Here is a 19,689-nt window from a genome sequence, read left to right as displayed (position 1 = left end):
GAGTTTAAACAAAAAGCTCAAAGAGGCTCCTTCTGCCTTTTATAAGAAATGGCTTTGGGCACCCAAAGTTTGACTCTACCACAAAAAGACTAATTCCCCATCAACTGCTTCCCTTCCCCAGAGCTTCTGGCTCCTAAAGCCAGCTAAACCTACTCCTAAGAGCACATCTCTTCTCCTCTGTGGTTGGGGGACAGGGAATTAACTCACCACAGCTGGCCTGGCCTGGCCCTGCTACCCTGACAATGCCAGGACAGAGTTCCAGCACTTGTCATTCCTCTACTGAGAGAGGAAAGAGTATTATTAACCTTTCCCTGCCAGCTCCTGGGCAAGCATTCTGTGGTGACAGCAAGGAAACTGGCACCCAGCGCCCCAGGATTAGGTGTCAGGCTCATAGAGGAGGCCATCCAGTAGGAACAGCCTGTCTCAGAGCCAGAGGAGGCAGAGAGAGGTCAGGCTCTCAGTGAGACAGACACCCGAATAGCTGTCACCACAAGCCCCTTCTCAGCTGAGCTGGCTGAGAGATTTATTTTTTAAATTATCATGAAATATTAATGTAAGGAGTGAAAATATAAATGAAACCCAAATAATACCACATAAAGACACTCTTCAGGGGAAACTAAATCATAGTCCCACCCTTCCTGAAAACAAAGGAGCAAACTTTTGATGGAGAACCACAACATGCTTATATCTGAGGGCCGTATTTGGAAAGGAGTTTCTCATCCCTGACAGGATGCTGCTGGTGAGGGAGCCCTGCCTTGGGGTGGCAGTCCGGGAGGACTCAAATGGGGAAGCAGCATTATTTGTGATTGCACTGGATGGAGTTAGTTTAATATTGACTTTTGAAAATGGCTTTTACCAGCAGAAATGGCTCTGCAGCCACCTTTGGAGACCCTCATTAATACTTAATTTTGGACCGTTTGTCTGCTGCTGACTGAAATTCCCCTATGTGGCTCACTAAACTAGTGCCTTCCCTGACCGCCTTTACAGGAGAACTTTGTAAACTGGAGTATTAATTGTTTGGGTTTTGTTTTTATGTTCTCGGTGTTTGTGAGAGAGACAGTCACTGAGATGCAGGAACAGGATGGAAGATTCATTTAGCTGCTAGAGAGATGTTTGTATATGAACTTTGACATAAATTCAATTGAGCTAAATAATTAAACTTTGGCAATGGAGCTAACACTTTGAGCTCTGAAGGAAATCCAGAAATAGGGGGTTTCCAGCTATATCGCATAGCATTGGGTATACACAGTACATCCAGTCAAGGATGATACCATTTCTTTGAAGGGCACACTCTTTAATTAATGTTAATCTGGCGGCTATAGCACCCTCTTGGCATAGTTATTTGATTTATTTTTATTCCTCTAGATTTATAATATTAATATTAATTTTCACAATAGTAGCACAGACCCTGCTGAAACTACCATCAAATAAATACACATGAGACATATCAACAAAATGAGATCCATTCACAGTGGTCATAGTGATCACCCCTCAATCAACCTACTCCCCAAATGCCTGGGAAATGAGAGGACCCTTACAGCATGCCTGAATGTCTAGCAAATTTCACACACCAGGGCAGGAGCAAACTCCAAAGCTGCTTGTTTTTGTCTGGTGACACCAAGGGTGGCCAGATCCAAAGCCCATGGTAGTTAATGGAACGAATCCTTTTGATTTGTGCGGACTCTGGATCAGGCCCTACTTGAGCTCCCACGCTGAATAATGGCTAGTCATTGACTTTTTCCTTGTATGCTAACATAAGAACATAAGAACATAAGAATGGCCGTACCGGGTCAGACCAAAGGTCCATCTATCCCAGTATCTGTCTACCGACAGTGGCCAATGCCAGGTGCCCCAGAGGGAGTGAAGCTAACAGCCAATGATCAAGTGATCTCTCTCCTGCCATTCTAGCTAACTACAAACAAAAAACAAGATATTAGTGTGTCCATATGGTGATGATTTGTACATTGCAATGTCTAAGTACAGGCCCAAGCCATGACTGCGCTGGAAATCTAGAGATCTGCTTTCTGAATGACATCTATCACAAGCTTCACCTTCTCGTTGCCATCCAGAGAACAGCTGGAATCCCCTAATTCCACCCTCAGTCAGTTAGTTAATCTATGCAACACCCCTGACGTCAACAGAGTTCCAAGCTAGCACCTAAATGCAAGATCTGACCCATATCGTGTAGGCAGCTGTGTCTGCAGGGTAAGGTATTGTATTTTGTTTAGTATATGTTACCTGCCATAAAGAACCGTGCATAGTTACAGCACTCCACAAATAACACTGGTTTAGTTCACAAACCAAGCCAGGAGAGTGTTGAGAGCATCAAGATACCTTGGAGCTAAAGGACAAGTCTCTCTCCTATTCTCCTTTTCCCCTAGATCTCCTAGTTATTCATTTGTGTGGTGCAAGAATATCCACCACCACACAGAAAACTCGGAACTCCCCTCTCCCACTATTCTGGGCTATTCTCTGGGTAACTAAGCAGAGGGATTCACTCTCACAGGCACTATTCACTGGCACTAAAATCATTCACTGGCACTAAATTCATTCAGCTCTAATGGCAATCCCAGATCCCGGAAAGCCGAGTGCTAATTCCCTCACCAGGGCCCATCCCCTCTGCAGCAAGGGCTAGATGCCTGGTGCTGCAGAGGTGGAGCAGGATCTCTCAAGCTGGCAGTTTTAAATACACTAAAGTCTTGGATTAAACCAATCCTTTCTAAATCTGCTATTGACATTTCCCCAATCTCAGCTCCTGTAGTAAAGCCTCTGTCACCAGGGCTCATAATATTATATCAGCTTTAAAGATACTGTTACCTGAAACTAGATCAGGGACAGCGGGAGCAGTCTGGTGACTTTGTAGGCTGAGCAACAATTGTGGGCTGCTGCTTCTCTTTAACTGACACATTATCCTTCAGTAGGACACCAGTCCTTTGCTTCCTGCCCCTCACTCTTTCTGGTCTGCAATGCAGCCATTCTGTCTGGACTCTCCTCTGTGCCCCTGTTAAATCATGGCAACACCGAAGCAGCGAAGAGCTGGTGAATGACTTCTCTGTCTGTTCAGACTGTGCAGAAATGAATGGCACAGACAGGCAGAATATGAAATACAAATTTTGTTCCTGGGTTTTTTGGACTGTTCAGATTCCTATTAGAGCCCCAGGCAGATGTTCCACATATTGAATGAATGTATATTGGTGCTGTGCCTAAATTAATCTGCAGCTACACAGACAAAAAGCAGAGTTTAAAAAGAAGTAAAGCCCTATCAGTCTAAGTATTCGTGTTGTCCAAATGAGTGTTTATAATCAACCGTATCTCAATCCAGATGCTCACATTGGCACCCGGCTCTAGAGTGTCTGAATCCCTCAGAGAAGGCAAGCACCATACATGCCTTCAAGTATTAGTAGTAAAGTTTTCTTGGAGGCAGCATGTCTGATTCTCCACTCCCTTGTGCAGTTATTTACACCAGTGCCAAGTGCAGACAAATGTAGATGTAAAACAGTAGAATTCTGATTAGGTAGCATATTACTTCCAACTTGCACTGGTGTGAATGACTGAACAAGGTGCACTGAAATCAAGACCCAATTCCAGTGTATCTAGTAATTACAGCAGGAAAATTTAAGGCCAGACTCCTGTGGTCCATTCCTTGCTCTGCCACTGACTTATTGTGTGGCCTTGGGCAAGTCACTTAACCCCCCCATCACTTTACTCCTGTGTAAAACCATTATAATAATTGCTATCTTCCAAGAGAAGTTATGAAGCTAAATTCATTCATGTTTCTGAAGTGCTTAGAGATCTCCAGATGTGAGGTGAAAGGGAAGGGTATGGTATCATTATAAATAGGAGAAAGTCAGATCTCTAAGCCATGATGCTGAAGAACCATTTCTTCTCTGTCTCACACTCAAAGTGGTTAGTAGCTTGTTTTGTTTTGTTTTTCATCCTCTTTTCACTGTTCTCTTTGCAAAGAGAGCAACCCGTGGACCTTTACCTTTTGTCTCTTGCATCCCAATTTTCCTTTAAAATTGTTCTTGATTTGCTATTTTATTCTCTCTCTTTTCTCCAGGGCAACTTTTCCTCTGTGAATTTCTGGGTATGGGCTGTACACTTTATTCTTTTCCTATACTTGCCATAAATTTTCATTATTTGGAATCTACCTTTAGAAAACACTATAATATGTTATGCTCATCGGATCTCTCAGTCTCTGAATTGTGTGTGTGTCATTATTTACATATATGTCCCTAAACATGGCTGTTTATAAAAGCATATATGTCTGAACATTTGTCTTACACAATGTTGGTGGATAGTTTCCAGACCAACATGCCTTGGCTAGATTAAATAAGTTTTAACAATAAAAATGTTGGTAGATTGAAAGGCACGAGTGCAAGGACTAATTCTTTTAAAATTGTGTGTTTAACTGCTATAACATTACCACTTTAATGGATGCTAAATTTAATTGTCACCCAGCCTGAAGTAATAGGCTTGTCAAATCTGCACATCTTCATGTCTTGGGCAGCAGTATTAGTTGGTATTAATTCATAGGGATGATTTTTCATTCTATATTTTCTCAAGATTCTTCACGGGCTGTGTGCCTGAGAACTCGAGTTTGTTCCTGCTAATAAAGATTAAGCTTTTCCTCTGCAATTTTCTTATACACACATATGTATATACAGGGATATCGAGATGCTGAGGGCCTTGAATATCCAATGCTCGGATCTATAGGCAAAATATTGAAAAGAGGCCTTGTATTTTGTTGCCCTCCATTCTGAGGTGCCTCGCTTTAGACCTGCTTTTCAGAGGTGCGGAGCATCTGCAACAATCTTTGACTTCAACGGGAGTTGCATATGCCCAGCACCTCTGAAATCAGAGCCAGCGTGTCTCAGATTGGAGGCCTCAAAAACAAAGGTGCACAAAATTACAGCCCACCCATGAAACTTGTTACCATCCACAACCAACGCAAAGAACACAGCGCATGAGCTCTGAGCCTCCATGATGCAGCTCCCTGCCACACTGCAGTGCAAGTCTCTCGCCAGCCACCCACGTAGCTGTTGTTTGGGTTCACCTTTGCCTTTTGATATTTTCCTTCAGGGTTCTATACGTCTCACAGTGTCTTTACAGAGTTGACAAAAGTCTAAGAGGTAGGAGGGAAAAAGTTTCTTACTCACCTGGAGTGGGAAACACTACGTCTCCAGTAAAGTGCCTCGGGATTATTCTACCTTCCCCTACTCCCACAACTAGATTCTTTGGTTACTCCATCTCAGATTCTTTTGATCCTTTTTGGTACTGTAAATAGTTTTGACAAAGTCAGGCCTATCCAGGAGAACAGAGAAGATGGCTCCTTTCTGATTGCTATGATAATTATTAGTAGTGGTAATTTTATCCATGCTAACGTGTGCCATTTCCCTCCAAATAAAGGCCTTCTTCTGCCCTTTTGTGTGGTTAAATTATTGAATCCAAACTCTATTTCAGAAGTTCTTCTGATTAAATGCTGCTGTGTTCCTAAAAGCAATTTAAGCTTTCATCTTTTATGAATGGAATTTTTTTTTTTTAACAAAAATCCTATAGGGCGTTTTTTTCTCCTCATCTCCTTCTGATCTCAGTGATATTACGTGATGTGGCTTTTGAAGAAGAAATGCCTCCTGTAGCTAGTGCAGCTGGAGAAAGGAAAAGGCAACTTGGAAAAAATCCCCATGTTAATATTTCTATCATAAACTCCTAAAAAGAATTCCCATAATTGATTGTATCACTTTCTAAAATTTAAAGACAAGTGTTGTGGAAGAGGATTGACCTGCTGGAGATATTGCTCAATGTAACATCCATGTTTTCTAGCTTTGCATCTTTTCATTACATTGATGACTCAGGTTCCTTGTGGTTTGAATTCTTTATTTTCAACAAATGATCATATGTTGTCCAAACTCCTGGAATAAAGAGGTTACTCTGAAAAGAAACAAAGCCAGCAAGACATATTGTTTGGAGAGAGGGATGCTTTCAAGGCATTGTCAGGTGATCAGAGTTGCCGTTAAATCTGTACATGGATCACTTGAAATGCTTGACTGGATAAAATCTTAAACATACTGTAGGGAACATTGGTTATGAGCAGACACAGTGCAGGACCTAATAGGTATTTTTCTTATCTGACTCCTCTAATTCCAGTTTATTGCAGTCTTCCAGAGAAATGAAGTTTCAGCTGATCCTTGCTCTTCCCACATTAATGTGTGTTTTGTGGTATCTCTCCTTGGATTTACAACCCAGTTTCTTCTCTTTGAGTAAATGGAAAAATTATGCCACCCTGCAGCAAACTTCAGTCCCTCTGTTTCCTTTAGCGCACATGAAAGGTGCTGGATTAACAGAGGTGAAAGTAAGCTGGTATGGGCCGGTACGGAGGACCGGTAAGAAAAGGAGACTGACTGAGGGTGGGAGAGAGGTTCCTGCTCCCTGCATAAGAATAGTTTAAACTCAGTTGTTCCCTGTGGTTCAGCCCCCAGGGCTAGGTTTTTGGCATCCTTGTTAATTTCACTCACAGTAGCTGGGGGAGGGGGTTGAGGGGAGGGTGTGTTTGACCATGGCAGGGGCAGTTCTTTTCTGCCCCCAGGATGAGGGGATCTCTCCAATACTAATATACACAACAAATACAAGCATTTGACTGCACAGCTTAAATCCAGAGCTAATAAAAGCAGGTGGAAGGGGAAAACTCTCTGTCACATTGGTTTCTCGGCTCCTCCCTCCCCCTCCTCCAGCCAAGCTGCAGACAAGGCTCTGCATTCCTCCCCCCACACCCCCAGCAGGGGTTCTCCTCTAGGCTGTAGCTTGCAGTAGGGACACTGGCTGAGATGCCTGCTGCTGCTGCCTGCAAAAGAACAGTTTAAACTCAGCTGTTCCCTGTGCAGTTCAGTGCCCAGAGTTAGGAGCCGTTTCTGGCATTCTTGTTAATGTCACTCCCAGTTGTTGTTGGGTGCATGTGACCATGGCAGGGGCAGTTCTTTTCTGCCCCTGGGATGAGGGGATCTCCTAAACACGATGAAAATCAGGAACCATTTCCAAGTTCAAATCTATCCCATTTCCTCCCCAGCAGAGGATCATGGTTGTGATGTCCAAACTGCTTGCAGATCCTCTTTGAAATGTTACTGTTTAAAAAAAAACAACAACACAAAACGTGGAGAACATGGTGGAAAGATGTGTCATGATGATTAGGGTTTATTTTGAGCAAAGCAATTTTGCTAAAGCAACTAAAGATTCACAGGGAAAGCAAATAGCCCCCATAGACAAAACCAGAAAGGGATTGGAGGGGAAAACTGAATATTCAGGGAAATTATTGTGCCTCCTTTGAAAGAAATAGTAGTTTTCATTCCAATCCATCCTCTTTATATATTGATTTAAACACTTGAAATGTCTATGGACATCAGGTGCAATCTCAGATCTCTTTTTGTTTTGTCCTGCCTGCAGAGTGCAGAGGCTGAAATTGACAAAACTTTCTCTAAATATCTTGTATATTTCATGAAGGCTATTCCAGTTGTCCTTCATTCACCCCTGACTTCCCCCCACCCACCCCCAGCTCCCTCCCTGGCTGGTTGTGGTTTTACCTTGGTTACTTACTCCTTGGCAGACCCAGCCCAGCAGCACCTGCTGGCTCTCTGCAGGCAGCAGCCCACAGGGGCCGGTTGCTGGGGTCGCTGCTGGTCGGTGGCAGGCTGCAGCTGCATTGTTTGTGACACATTCATACACATACACATACATACAGTCAGAGGTGAAAGTGAGCCAGTACGCCGTGCTGGACCGCATTGACTTCCACAGTTAGGATTGAAAGGGCTCAGAGCTTCCCACAGCTGCAGGCAGCCCAGAGCCCTTTAAATCCCCGCCGCAGCTCCAGCGGCTGAGCTGGAGCGGGGATTTAAAGGGCTCAAAACTCCCCGCAGCTGCAGGCAGCCCAGAGCCCTTTGAATCCCGGCCACGGCTTTGGCGGCCAGGCTGGGGCCAGGATTTAAAGGGCTCCAGGCTTCCCTCAGCAGCAGGAGCTCTGGGCCCTTTAAATCCCTGCCCCAGCCCCGCAAAGCTTGGGGTTCCCCCTGGCGGCCTAAGCCCCCGGGGGCTCCCAGCCACCTCTGCAGCTGGGAGCCCCTGGCTGATTTAAAGGCTCTGGGTCTCCCAGCCACAGGTGGTTCCCCAGGGACTTTAAATCTTGAGAGGCCACACCCCTTCCAGGTGAGGCCATGCCCCCCTCAGAACTCCGGCAGTACCGGTAAGTCCTGTAAGTTACTCTCACCTCCTATGGATTAATAACCCAGAAGCTCTCTGTTTATTCAGAGAACAGGTACTGCACCAACAATAATACCAGCTTCTCCACAGTACCCTGCCACCATATCTCACCCAGTCACCCCAGTGATGTCGACCATGGATTCCTAAGATCTACACAGCTTTAGGAAGGCTATCCTAGTGACAAAGAGATTTTTGTAAGTGTCCCTTGCACCAGTTCTGCAGTATAACTGCATTGGTATGGCAGCTGGCTCCCCTGCCCAGAGTAGTCCCTGGGACTGCCCCATAAAACTACCTGGGGAAAGTACATAGAGCCCTGGGGTTCTGGGAACAATGTGTTATTCTCCCAGCCCTGGCTCTACGCCTCCTCCCCATATGGCCCCTGCAGTTTCCTGCAAGTGCCAGGGCTGAGGAGATGGTGCCATGAAGTTAGCTGTCTGCCTCTTCCATGTGAGCAGGGAGGGATGTATGCACAGAGGGCCACCCCCACCATTTGGAACCACTGCTCAGTATTATTCCTGTATTTCCTGGTTTTATGGCAGGAGGATAATGGCTGTCATGGATGGCCCCATCTTTCCTACTGCTGCTTGATGCACCAGGTCCCAAAGGAGGCCCAAGCCCTAGAAAAGGAGACAGAGTTGGCTAAACAACATAAACAAATTATTCCCGTAGCCGTAACAACATCCTTTGGCTCCCATGGATTGAGCCAGGAGCTCAGTGAAGTACTCAGAGTCAGATGGATTCTCACAGAGGTTGTTCTACTAAAATGATGGTTAATGGGAATTCTCTAAAATAAATAGGCAAGACATTATCTTTGTTTACTTGAACCCTGGAGCACTTTTCAACAGGTGCTGTATGGAATTTTGAACTGGGGACAAGTACAAATTTAGGGTCTTTATTTTCTAAGGTTTCATTTGATGGGATAAAAGGGAAGGTCCTTTCATGGATTGAGAGCTGGTTAAAAGACAGGGAACAAAGGGTAGGAATTAATGGTAAATTCTCAGAATGGAGAGGGGTAACTAGTGGTGTTCCCCAAGGGTCGGTCCTAGGACCAATTCTGTTCAATTTATTCATAAATGATCTGGAGAAAGGGATAAACAGTGAGGTGGCAACGTTTGCAGATGATACTAAACTACTCAAGATAGTTAAGACCAAAGCAAATTGTGAAGAACTTCAAAAAGATCTCACAAAACTAAGTGATTGGGCAACAAAATGGCAAATGAAATGTAATGTGGATAAATGTAAAGTAATGCAGATTGGAAAAAATAACCCCAACTATACATACAATATGATGGGGGCTAATTTAGCTACGAGTCAGGAAAAAGATCTTGATGTCATCGTGGATAGTTCTCTGAAGATGTCCACACAGTGCGCAGAGGTGGTCAAAAAAGCAAACAGGATGTTAGGAATCATTACAAAGGAAATAGAGAATAAGACTGAGAATACATTATTGCCCTTATATAAATCCATGGCACACCCACATCTCGAATACTGTGTAGAAATATGGTCTCCTCACCTCAAAAAAGATATTCTAACACTAGAAAAGGTTCAGAAAAGGGCAACTAAAATGATTAGAGGTTTGGAGAGGGTCCCATATGAGGAAAGATTAAAGAGGCTAGGCCTTTTCAGCTTGGAAAAGAGGAGACTAAGGGAGGATATGATAGAGGTATATAAAATCATGAGTGATGTGGAGAAAGTGGATAAGGAAAAGTTATTTACTAATTCCCATAATACAAGAACTAGGGGTCACCAAATGAAATTAATAGGTAGCAGGTTTAAAACAAATAAAAGGAAGTTCTTCTTCACACAGCGCAAAGTCAACTTGTGGAACTCCTTACCGGAGGAGGTTGTGAAGGCTGGGACTATAACAATGTTTAAAAGGGAACTGGATAAATTCATGGTGGCTAAGTCCTTAAATGGCTATTAGCCAGGATGGGTAAGGAATGGTGTCCCAAGCCTCTGTTCATCAGAGGATGGAGATGGATGGCAGGAGAGAGATCACTTGATCATTGCCTGTTAGCTTCACTCCCTCTGGGGCACCTGGCATTGGCCACTGTCGGTAGACAGATATTGGGATAGATGGACCTTTGGTCTGACCCGGTAAGGCCATTCTTATGTTCTTATGGATGTGTGTCCTCCAACACCTGATTTAATGGAGACAGTTAAGCGCTAGTAGTAGAAGAAATCTCCACCTTAGCAGGGATGGCTACCCTTGAATATGAACAGTGCTCACTTACCCAGCAGGCAGGTTGTTTTGCAAGTCTTGTACTGTGGAGACATGGTCTCTCTCTCTCTCTCTCTCTCTCTGTGCTGTGATACACCAGGCATCACTTCAGTTTTGGAACAGTTACTCAGGTGCCGCTCCCAGAAGAGCATGCTTGTTGAGATATTACTGCTGTGGAACAATGTCTCTGTGAGTTAGGCACGTTGGCACACAACTGAAGAGGGGACCCACGGTAGAGAGAGAGCTATCTTCTACGTATTAGCTAAATCTTCTAGCTTTAATTCACATCTACATTAATGAAAACAATTAAAGCCATAAAGCCAGCGCATCCCCAAACCAAAGAGGCATCATTAACATTCTCTGCACCTGAATAACAAGCAAGGAAAAACAACAAGAGGATTTAGAGTTCAACTTGCAAAAGATAACACCATGCATTAGAAGCGAATGAGCCTCCCGTTGGGAGCAGCACTAGAGAAAGGAAGGAAAATAAAGTAGGGCAGTGTGCCAAATTCAGGAGGTTTAAAAAAATAACCAGTGCAGCGATCACAAAAGAATCCCCATTTCAGCCTAGCATGGGAGGAAATATGAACTGAAACCCAATGAGGATTTCCATGTTACTGTCTTAATTTGTAAAGGCTTTGAAAAATAACACAATGCTAAGCTGGGCTTTCTTTTGTGGGGGAGGGGAAAGGGTCAAAGGGAACTGTATTGGTTATCAAATAATGACTGAAAAAGCTATTCTATCTGACTCCCCCAAACTCCCAAGTGACTTGAAGGGGCACAAAACACTTCCAAAGAAACCCACACACAGGAAAGCAGAGCAAAGCCATCATTTCTCTCCAGCAAGCTGCTCTTGTGTACCTATTCCTTGCCTTCTTGCTGTGTACTCACACACAGCAGCCATCTCCCTGGAGAATGGGAGCTGCACCTTGAAATGGAGACTGATGCTTTTTCTTGCACTGAGAGAAAAGCTTTACAGACTACAAAGCATAAGGTAATAATGGCAGGATTAGGTCTTGTACATTTGGTGAGAGTTCTGGGCACAAGACAACATGCAGGGCCTATAGCCTCTAATAACCTTCCAAAACCAGAGTGAGTTATTAACATAAACACTACAGGTGCTGGACACCGCATTCTCCACAGAGCCCCTTTTGTCCCTCTGCGATGGGATGCTGCATTAGCCCTTTACATTCTCTTCCTTTGTGGTTTTCAAGCCAGATCAGAGTTTGGGGAAGTGGGGGGAAGGTTAACCTTGAGAATTTTAATTGCACCAAGTCAGCTTTTCACCTTTTGTTGGATTTAAAGGAAAGTCAAATAAAGGTAGGTTTGACACAAAAGCACCAGGCAGGTGAGCTCTGAAAAAACAGATCCAGGAAGGGAACAAAAAGGAAGATACACACGGAGAGCTGATCTCTGTTGTACTCATACCATGTAGCAAGCTAGGTAACAGCTCCTGCCCCTAAACTAGATGGCCAGTAGGTAAAGAAACCTTCCCTATGATCAATAAGATAAAGGCGAGAGTCTGACTAGCCTTGGAAAATTACAAAAAGAACAGAACTTTTTCTCTCCTTGGGATGGGTGATTTCCCTGTGAAAGTTTTTACAAGAATGTGGCTGCATATAATGCATCTTGTTAACCCAAATTACATGCACTCGAATTCCCTCTCTTTCCCCAAAGAAATCAGAGGAGAAATCAGGCGTGAAATGGCATGTGGGTGGGGCTGAGAGAAGCAAGCGCTGCACTTGTAATTAAATGAGGCTCTCCAAGCCCCCTTTCTCTGTGCCTTGGTGGGTTTCTGATGGGGGCAAAGTGCCACCAGAAAAAAAAGGAAGGGGGGAAACACCATTTATTTAGGGATTTAGATCATCTGCCCCACAAACTGCCCCCTCTTGTACCTCAGCCACAAGGTGGGATTGTTCCTTACAATTAGTGTTTCATCCTGTCTAGTTGCAAATGTCCTAAACCATGGAGCTTCCGCTGCTTGAGAGGAAATTTCACAGGCTGATGCAGCTCACTTGTGGGAAGCCTTCCCTGATATTCAGTTCACATTTTCTTCTTCACCATTTCACCCTAATCCTAGTTATACACTCTGGTGTCCCCCTTTTTGGTGCTTACACCCCTTAGACATTATCACATTCTCCCTTGATCCCACCAATTGCAGTGGCTGTTTGGCCCAAGCTGAATGAGAGAATCCTGCAATGATTTTGTCCATTTCTCCCGGGGTGTCTGGGGGACAGGGCCGGAGCTTGCATTTAGGCGGGCTAGGCAATCTCCTAGGGCACCAGGATTATTGGTGGGCGGCATTTTGCCGGAGGGGGCGGCAGGCGGCTCCGGTGGAGCTGCCACAGTCGTGCCTGCGGACAGTCGGCTGTTCGCGTGGCTCCGGTGGACCTCCCGCAGGCACAACTGCAGCAGCTCTCCACCGGAGCCGCGGAAGCAGCCGACCGTCCACAGGCAGGACTGTGGCAGCTCCACTGGAGCTGGGGACGAACGCGCGGGGTGGCGAAATTGCTGCGCGCCTAGGGCGCTCAAACCCCTAGCGCCGGTCCTGCTGGGGGAGGGGGTTTGCAGGGCCCTGGCTAGCTATAGTGTGGCAATACAAGAAGGGTCAGGTTCAGCCTCTCAGGCACAGCACTACTTATACAGATAGAGAGCTGCAGGGAAGCATTTGGAGATGGAATACCATGACGGGTGGACATCTGACACATGCCTGCACTGCACCTCAGATCCACATCCATTTCCAGAATTTATCAAATTAATCTTGCACTGCTGCAATATTTGCTTCTATTGGATAGAAATGCTTCTTGTTTGAATTCCCCCTCCATAAGCCCTAGACTAGAGTAGCCAAGGGCTTAAAATGAGAACAGTGTGGTCCACATGTGGTGCTCCGCCTGCACTCTTGGCTTGGTGATGTCATGTACTGCATGAAGTTTCTGAAGGCTATTTGGGCTGAGGCCCTGCACCTTCCGCTGCATGCGTCACAGTGAGTTCTTGACTCTCATCGGTAGGTTCTGGGCCTTGCACACTGCAATCTTGTACGGAATTCATTACAATATTTATTCTCTGGGGATTTGGGTAACAAATTATTGCTGCTCAGGATTTTAAATATTTATGATGTGTTTGCATTAATATGGATTAATGAATTGTTGAGTTATTTTCATTTATTTATTGAAGACTTATGGGACATTGATTGTGGGCATAGGTTTGTGCTGCTGAATAAATTATTGCATATTTGTATAACTTAGAGGAGCTGGCCAGAGCCATTCTAGAATCTTGTTTATTGACTTCATGCATTCAGAACTTTCCTTTTTATTTTTTTTCCCCACAGACTTTATGCAATGAGACTGCAAAAGCTACTGTAATTCAGAGAGCGGCAACTCCCAGCCAAGCTATTTATAGAGAAATAGAGGCATTTCGGACTCCAGGAGATTCCTTATGAAATACAGAAAGGAATACAGAGTTCTTTAATCCTGGATGAAAGAGTGAAGGTCCGTCCATAAAGCTGCCTGCCTTTGAAACTTTTCTCCCTCTTCAAAGTGTCTCTCACATGTGGGCTATTCTGACCTTAACTCCAGTCCTTTGATTAACTTTCAACATTTCCAAAAACCCTAAACTGATCAGAAGTATTTACTGATGTTTTCGGTTTGATAGAGTCAATGGAAGGGCCCACAGCGCCACCCCCAGGAAATGGAATCCGAGGGAGCTGAAGGCAGTGCCCTGCCAGAGAGCCTGCTTTCCTGAGACCCAAATGGCTCTGAGATCAGAATTAAGAACAAGCAAGATCAACTTCATGTAATCAGAACAGACTGCAAAGGAAAGGGGTCTGTTCTTATGGAAGTTGAATACTGACCTCTGACTTCAGTTGTCTTTAACAATAATTATTTTGTAACTCACATTTTTTTAAAACACTAGAATATTCTGGTCTGTTGAGAAGTACTACACATGACTGTGTAACTGCATTAAAGAAACAAAGGGGCACTTGGTACTTGGGAGGAAAATCACTTAGGGAATATGGGAAAGGAATGGGGTAGGAGGGCCTAAAGAGGGTATGCTGTGTTATATTAGTACACGCAAGTTCTTTGGAGATTTGGTTAATTCTGTGCTAAGTACAGGAGTATGTCAAGGAAAATATATATTATCTTGCTGTTTGATGTAGTTTTATAAATATATTTTAGTAACGTAAGAGCTGACATACTGGACCAGATGAATAGCCCATCTTAACCACAACTACTTACCTTATACTTCATTTAAATTGTACACAGTGTGTGTGGGGGTGGGGGGAAATTCTTCCTGATTGCAACACAGGTATTCAGCTTACTTACCTGAAGCATGAGAATTACCCTGATCTTAGCTCACGTAGTGACCATTGTTGTTAGTGGTCATACAATTATCCAGTCCTAATCAAATCCAGATGCAGTATTTGCCCTAATGATCTGATGTAGCAGTGTGTTCCATAGGTCAAATTTACACTCTAGCAAAGTGGTATTTCCTTGTAGAATATGAAAGGAATTGTGGTACTGCATCCCTGGTGCATAGCATGACTGGATGGCTAAAGTATGTAATTCACAATCTCTGGCATAGGACCCCTGGGAATGCAATTCCCATTTCCTGGGTTGCCCAGAGATTGGTGTGTCTGGTTATTGTTAATAATAATTTGTACTGCAGGAGACACATTTCAGATTGAGGCCCCATTGTACTAGGTGCTGTACGTACACATAATAACAGACAGTCACTGCCCTGAAAAGCTTAATCTAAACAGACAGAGGCTAGGAGAAAGGGAGCAATATTATCCTGTTTTTACAGATGAGGATAGAGCTGCTAATGTAATTTAAAGACACACTGCCTATTTTGGTATAAAAAAATATGTCTTTTGTCTCCTCTTTTGTAATTTCCTGTATGTGCTGTTGCATTTCACTCCCCAGGTCTGGAGATCTGCTACAGCTTCCAGTTCCACACTCTTTCTACTCCTCCAATCTTCCAGCCCACTTTCTCCTCCTTGGCATTCTTCTTTGCATCTCTACTGTTGTTGCTGTGCTGGAATTATGCCTGCTGTGGCTCCGTGCTTTTCCAGCTTCCCCTTGGTTTCTGGCTGTTGTTTTTGTCAGTGAGGCATATGGTGCAGTGCCAGTGGTCCTGGTGATGCAAGGAAAGACTGCTGTTGCAACAATAGGCAGGCTAGGTAAACCCTGGTGGGAAGCAGCCTGTGACAATGTACTTCTAGTGCTGTTCCTCCAGAGGGGAGGGAGAGGGAGAGAGAAGGAAACAAAGGAAATTAGTGGTAAGAGAAGAGAGAGCAGGTGGCACTAGAGAGAGGGGGTGAAAGTGAGACAGCAAAGTATACAAGACTAAGAGAAACAGAGGTAAGATGTGAAGATAATACGGAGAACATGAAGTAAGGATAGGATTCTCAGGTAGCGTGAGGGGGGGAAGAGGAGAAAGGTATTTGTCCCTAAGTTTTAGGCCTTTGCAGCAACAATTTGATGGTTGGTTCTCTGTGCACTTACTCAAAAGGATTGGTTGTCTTTTACTAATCAGACACAGCTATCAAGTGTTTCATTCACTTGAGGGTAGAAATTTTCAGTCCCTCCTGCTCTGAGTTGCCTGAGCTGATCTTCAGTCTCAGATCAGGTGTTATTTTTTCATTATACAATAACGCTACCTTCACTGGTACTTCCTACTCTAATATTACCACAGTATGTCTGCCTTCAGGGTCCGTTCCATACCTGAGCCTTCTCCAAGTGATGAGGACACTTGGTAACTTTGTTACATCACCTTTTCAGTCTCAGGAGGATTAAAATTAGGCTTTTCAACCTGGTTGGCTAAAATGAGGCAAGAACGCATATTTCTCCTTCCCTCCTCCCTGGCATTAGTGTACAGTGGGATGCATGCCTTGCAGTGGTCATGCCAATCATCTTTCTTCTAAATAGGGCTCTGCAGAAACCCAAATCAGACTAATACCTTGATAGTTGTTTTTAACTTTTGATGGGCTTTTTTGGCTCAGTGAGCCGTTTCTTGTGGCAAAAAATAAGCAAGGTCTGGTCTGCTTAGAGCAGTCTCACATTTCAGATACTAAAATTCCATGAGCACAGCTGATATCTCAAATATTTCATTGCCTCATAGAAACAGACAAGCCTACAAAAGACAAATACAGCTACTAGAAAGAATCCGCACATTCCCCTATTCCAGAGCACATACAGAATCATTTCAATTCCATCACTAACAAATTGTGGACTGGCCATCACTGGACCATTGACAGTGTTCAATTATATAATCAGCAAGGGAGGTTACTAGTTATGAATGTAGAGCCCTATTTTTAAAAAAAATACACGTGACTAGTAAATACCTGCACACCTGTTCTGTATGCACTAGTCCAAGAGATAAATATCAGAGAAAGGGACTAGTAAAAAATATACAGTTTGTTTCTGTGGTACCCCGTGGTGGCCCATCAAGGCATGACTCACCCAGTCGTCAGTTTCCACGAGTAGGTCACGGTCTCTGCAACTCAAAACCAGGGTCATTCGGTGAACCCTCAGTGGGACCCCACCTTTTACCTCATGGCTTGTCTTCGGTCAGTGTTTTGGCTGGTCTCCCAGGGTCCGGTCATCGCTTCCACAAGAGGACTTGTCCAACCAACAAGCTGCCTCAGTCTGAGGCTGCAACCTGGCTTCTCTCCCATGAGAAGTGGAGCTCTGCTCTTCTTCCTGGGCATCCCTAAACTAGACTAGGACTCTTCCTTTTAACTCCCCTCTCCATGCCTGACATCAGCTGTGGGTGTCCACAGAGCATCATTAACCCTCCTTGCCTGTGCCTGTGATGTCTGTCCCATCACAAAGAGGTTCTATATAACTAATGTTTTCTGCTTATGCTGATGCACCAAAGGCTCCCTGTTGTTCTACTGCCCTGCAGAGGCTTGTTTAAGGGTCACCAGTATAAAAAATCTCCTTTGTTGGAATCTATGTGTCTTTTATGTCAGGGGTACTGTGATGAAGTCACTCACCAGCCAGTGCGCACCTCCATATCCCTGGCAACTGTCCATTCAGGTCTGCCGGTGCCTTTTGTCTTGTGACTTGGCTCTCTGACCAGTCATATTTTTGACTCACCACTTTCAGTGTCAATCAGAGTCAAGTGCAATAACAGTCCAGGAGCCTTGTGCCAGATCTCCAGCCCACTAATCCTTACGCCCTTCCCTGGGGCCTTCCCCAGGTCTTTCCTTGGCCCGTAGGGGAGCCCAACCACTCTCCCTATCCTGGGTCCAGTCTAGGCCCTTGCAGCAGGCAATTGAGGTCTGTCTCTTCAGATCTGGGATTCTTCCCCGGGCTTCTTTCTACTGCAACCTGCCTGTAGGCTTTCTTCCACAGCCATCTCCAGGCCTCAGAGGAAAGGTGACAAAGGCAAGGCACAACCCAAACATCGTCCAAGCATTTCCCTGGCCTCCCCCTGTGGGGAGATCCCTGACGAGCCAGAGTGGGCTCAGTGGGCTCAGGGCTGCTTCGTCCTCGGCCCCCATTTTGGGAGCTAATGGGAGAACTCTGTCCCCACCCCAGGGCTGGCCCCTTCTGAACTGCGCTTCTCCCTTTTAAGGCTCCTGAGGTGAGCTGAGGGGGAGAGACTGAGGTGGGGGAGGGGACAGTTGGAGCAAATTGCCAGTCAGCACAGGGCAGAAAAGCTGTGGAGAGTTCTCGGAATGTCCGGAGGTGGCGGCGTTGGCTGCTCCGGCCCTCGGCTGCAGTCTCTGGCGGGCTCCTCTCTGCAGGGCCACATAAGATGGGAGTTGGGGAAGAGAGGCAGGACCTAGGCCCTGGTGCCCTCAGACTGGCGGGGGGCAGGGGCTCTCCCATGCAGAGTTAGGGGTCCAGCAAGGTGCTACATTCTTTTCTCATGCTCAAGTGTTAATCCAGCTGCACTTTTCCTGTGTCTGATGGTATTTGTTATTGTCACTTTCACCAACTAAGTAAAATATTTAAACCGCCCAAAACCACACCCAAGTTTAGATTCTGGAATGAGATGTGAAGTAAGGATAACAAGCTTGTCTTTTATAGGCTATTGTTGAACCTGAAATTCTGACAGCACCATAAATGTACAGTGCTAGTGCAAGCAGCAAAGAATCCTGTGGCACTTCATAGACTAACAGACATTTTGGAGCATGAGCTTTCGTGGGTGAATACCCACTTTATCGGATGCATGTGACGTACATGCTAGTGCAGTAAGTGACATCCATGACGTTTGCACCAGAATTATTCGTAAATAGCAATAGTTACTGCTATGTCACCTTGATCAATCAGTCTTCACAGAGAGAGCACTAATCACAACATATCATTTGTGTTGTTCTAGCCAGACCTTCAGCCACCTGCTAGCCAGGCTGTCCATGGCACTGGACACCTGATTGGCATAGTACACAGCAGCCCAGAACCCCTGAGCAATCTGCCAGCTTCAGCCTCCCAAGGAGCGGGATTACAGGCACACACCACCACACCCAACCCTAGTGCTATGTGTATATTTTTAATGCACAGAGCCATCTTAGAGTGGCAAAAAAAGAGCTTTGGCTAGAAGGACAGCATCTGTAATATCCTGGGACCAAACCCTTCACAAGACCACCTAACTAGGAGTTGGGAAAAACCAAGAAAAAAAATGAACCCTCAAAGAACCCACTCCAAATTTTACACAAAATTCAGTGCCTGGGACAGGACTTGGGGAGATTAATGAGTGTGCAGATAACCAGAGCTGCATAAAATTTAGATGATAACTTAACTCTTTTTCTCTTCCAACCTACATACCTAGAGTCAGAAACTCCTGATAAAACCAAAAGCCTCACCAATGACCAGAGGTGGAGTAGACTCTAGATTCTACCTTCTCTTTATCCCTAAATATCCTGCACTCCTGACCTTTAGACCCAATGTTCTTGCAAAACATTGTTTTGGTGATTTTTATATATATGATACGTCTTAAGCTTTCTGTTGTAAAGCCCCTAGGACTTTCATTGTGTCTCAAGGAAGGAGAAAGGACAGTGTGTTTGTGCACTCTATCGTGTACACGTAGCACATGTTTAGTTTTCCACAGCCTCTGTTTTATGGGGCCATCGTTTCTTAGTTGCAGGGTAAACAAGGGTAGAGGTAAAGGGTAAAGTGATGTTCTCTTTTCTAGTCTCTTGTTATAAAGTAGAAAGGGCTCCTTCAGGCTGGCCTGAAATCCAGTGCCATCCAGTATAGATGTATCTGCATTGA

The sequence above is a fragment of the Gopherus evgoodei genome, chromosome 16, assembly GCF_007399415.2.
Source record: "Gopherus evgoodei ecotype Sinaloan lineage chromosome 16, rGopEvg1_v1.p, whole genome shotgun sequence".
In the NCBI taxonomy this organism is placed as follows: domain Eukaryota; kingdom Metazoa; phylum Chordata; order Testudines; family Testudinidae; genus Gopherus; species Gopherus evgoodei.
Note: the sequence above shows the minus strand (reverse complement) of the source record.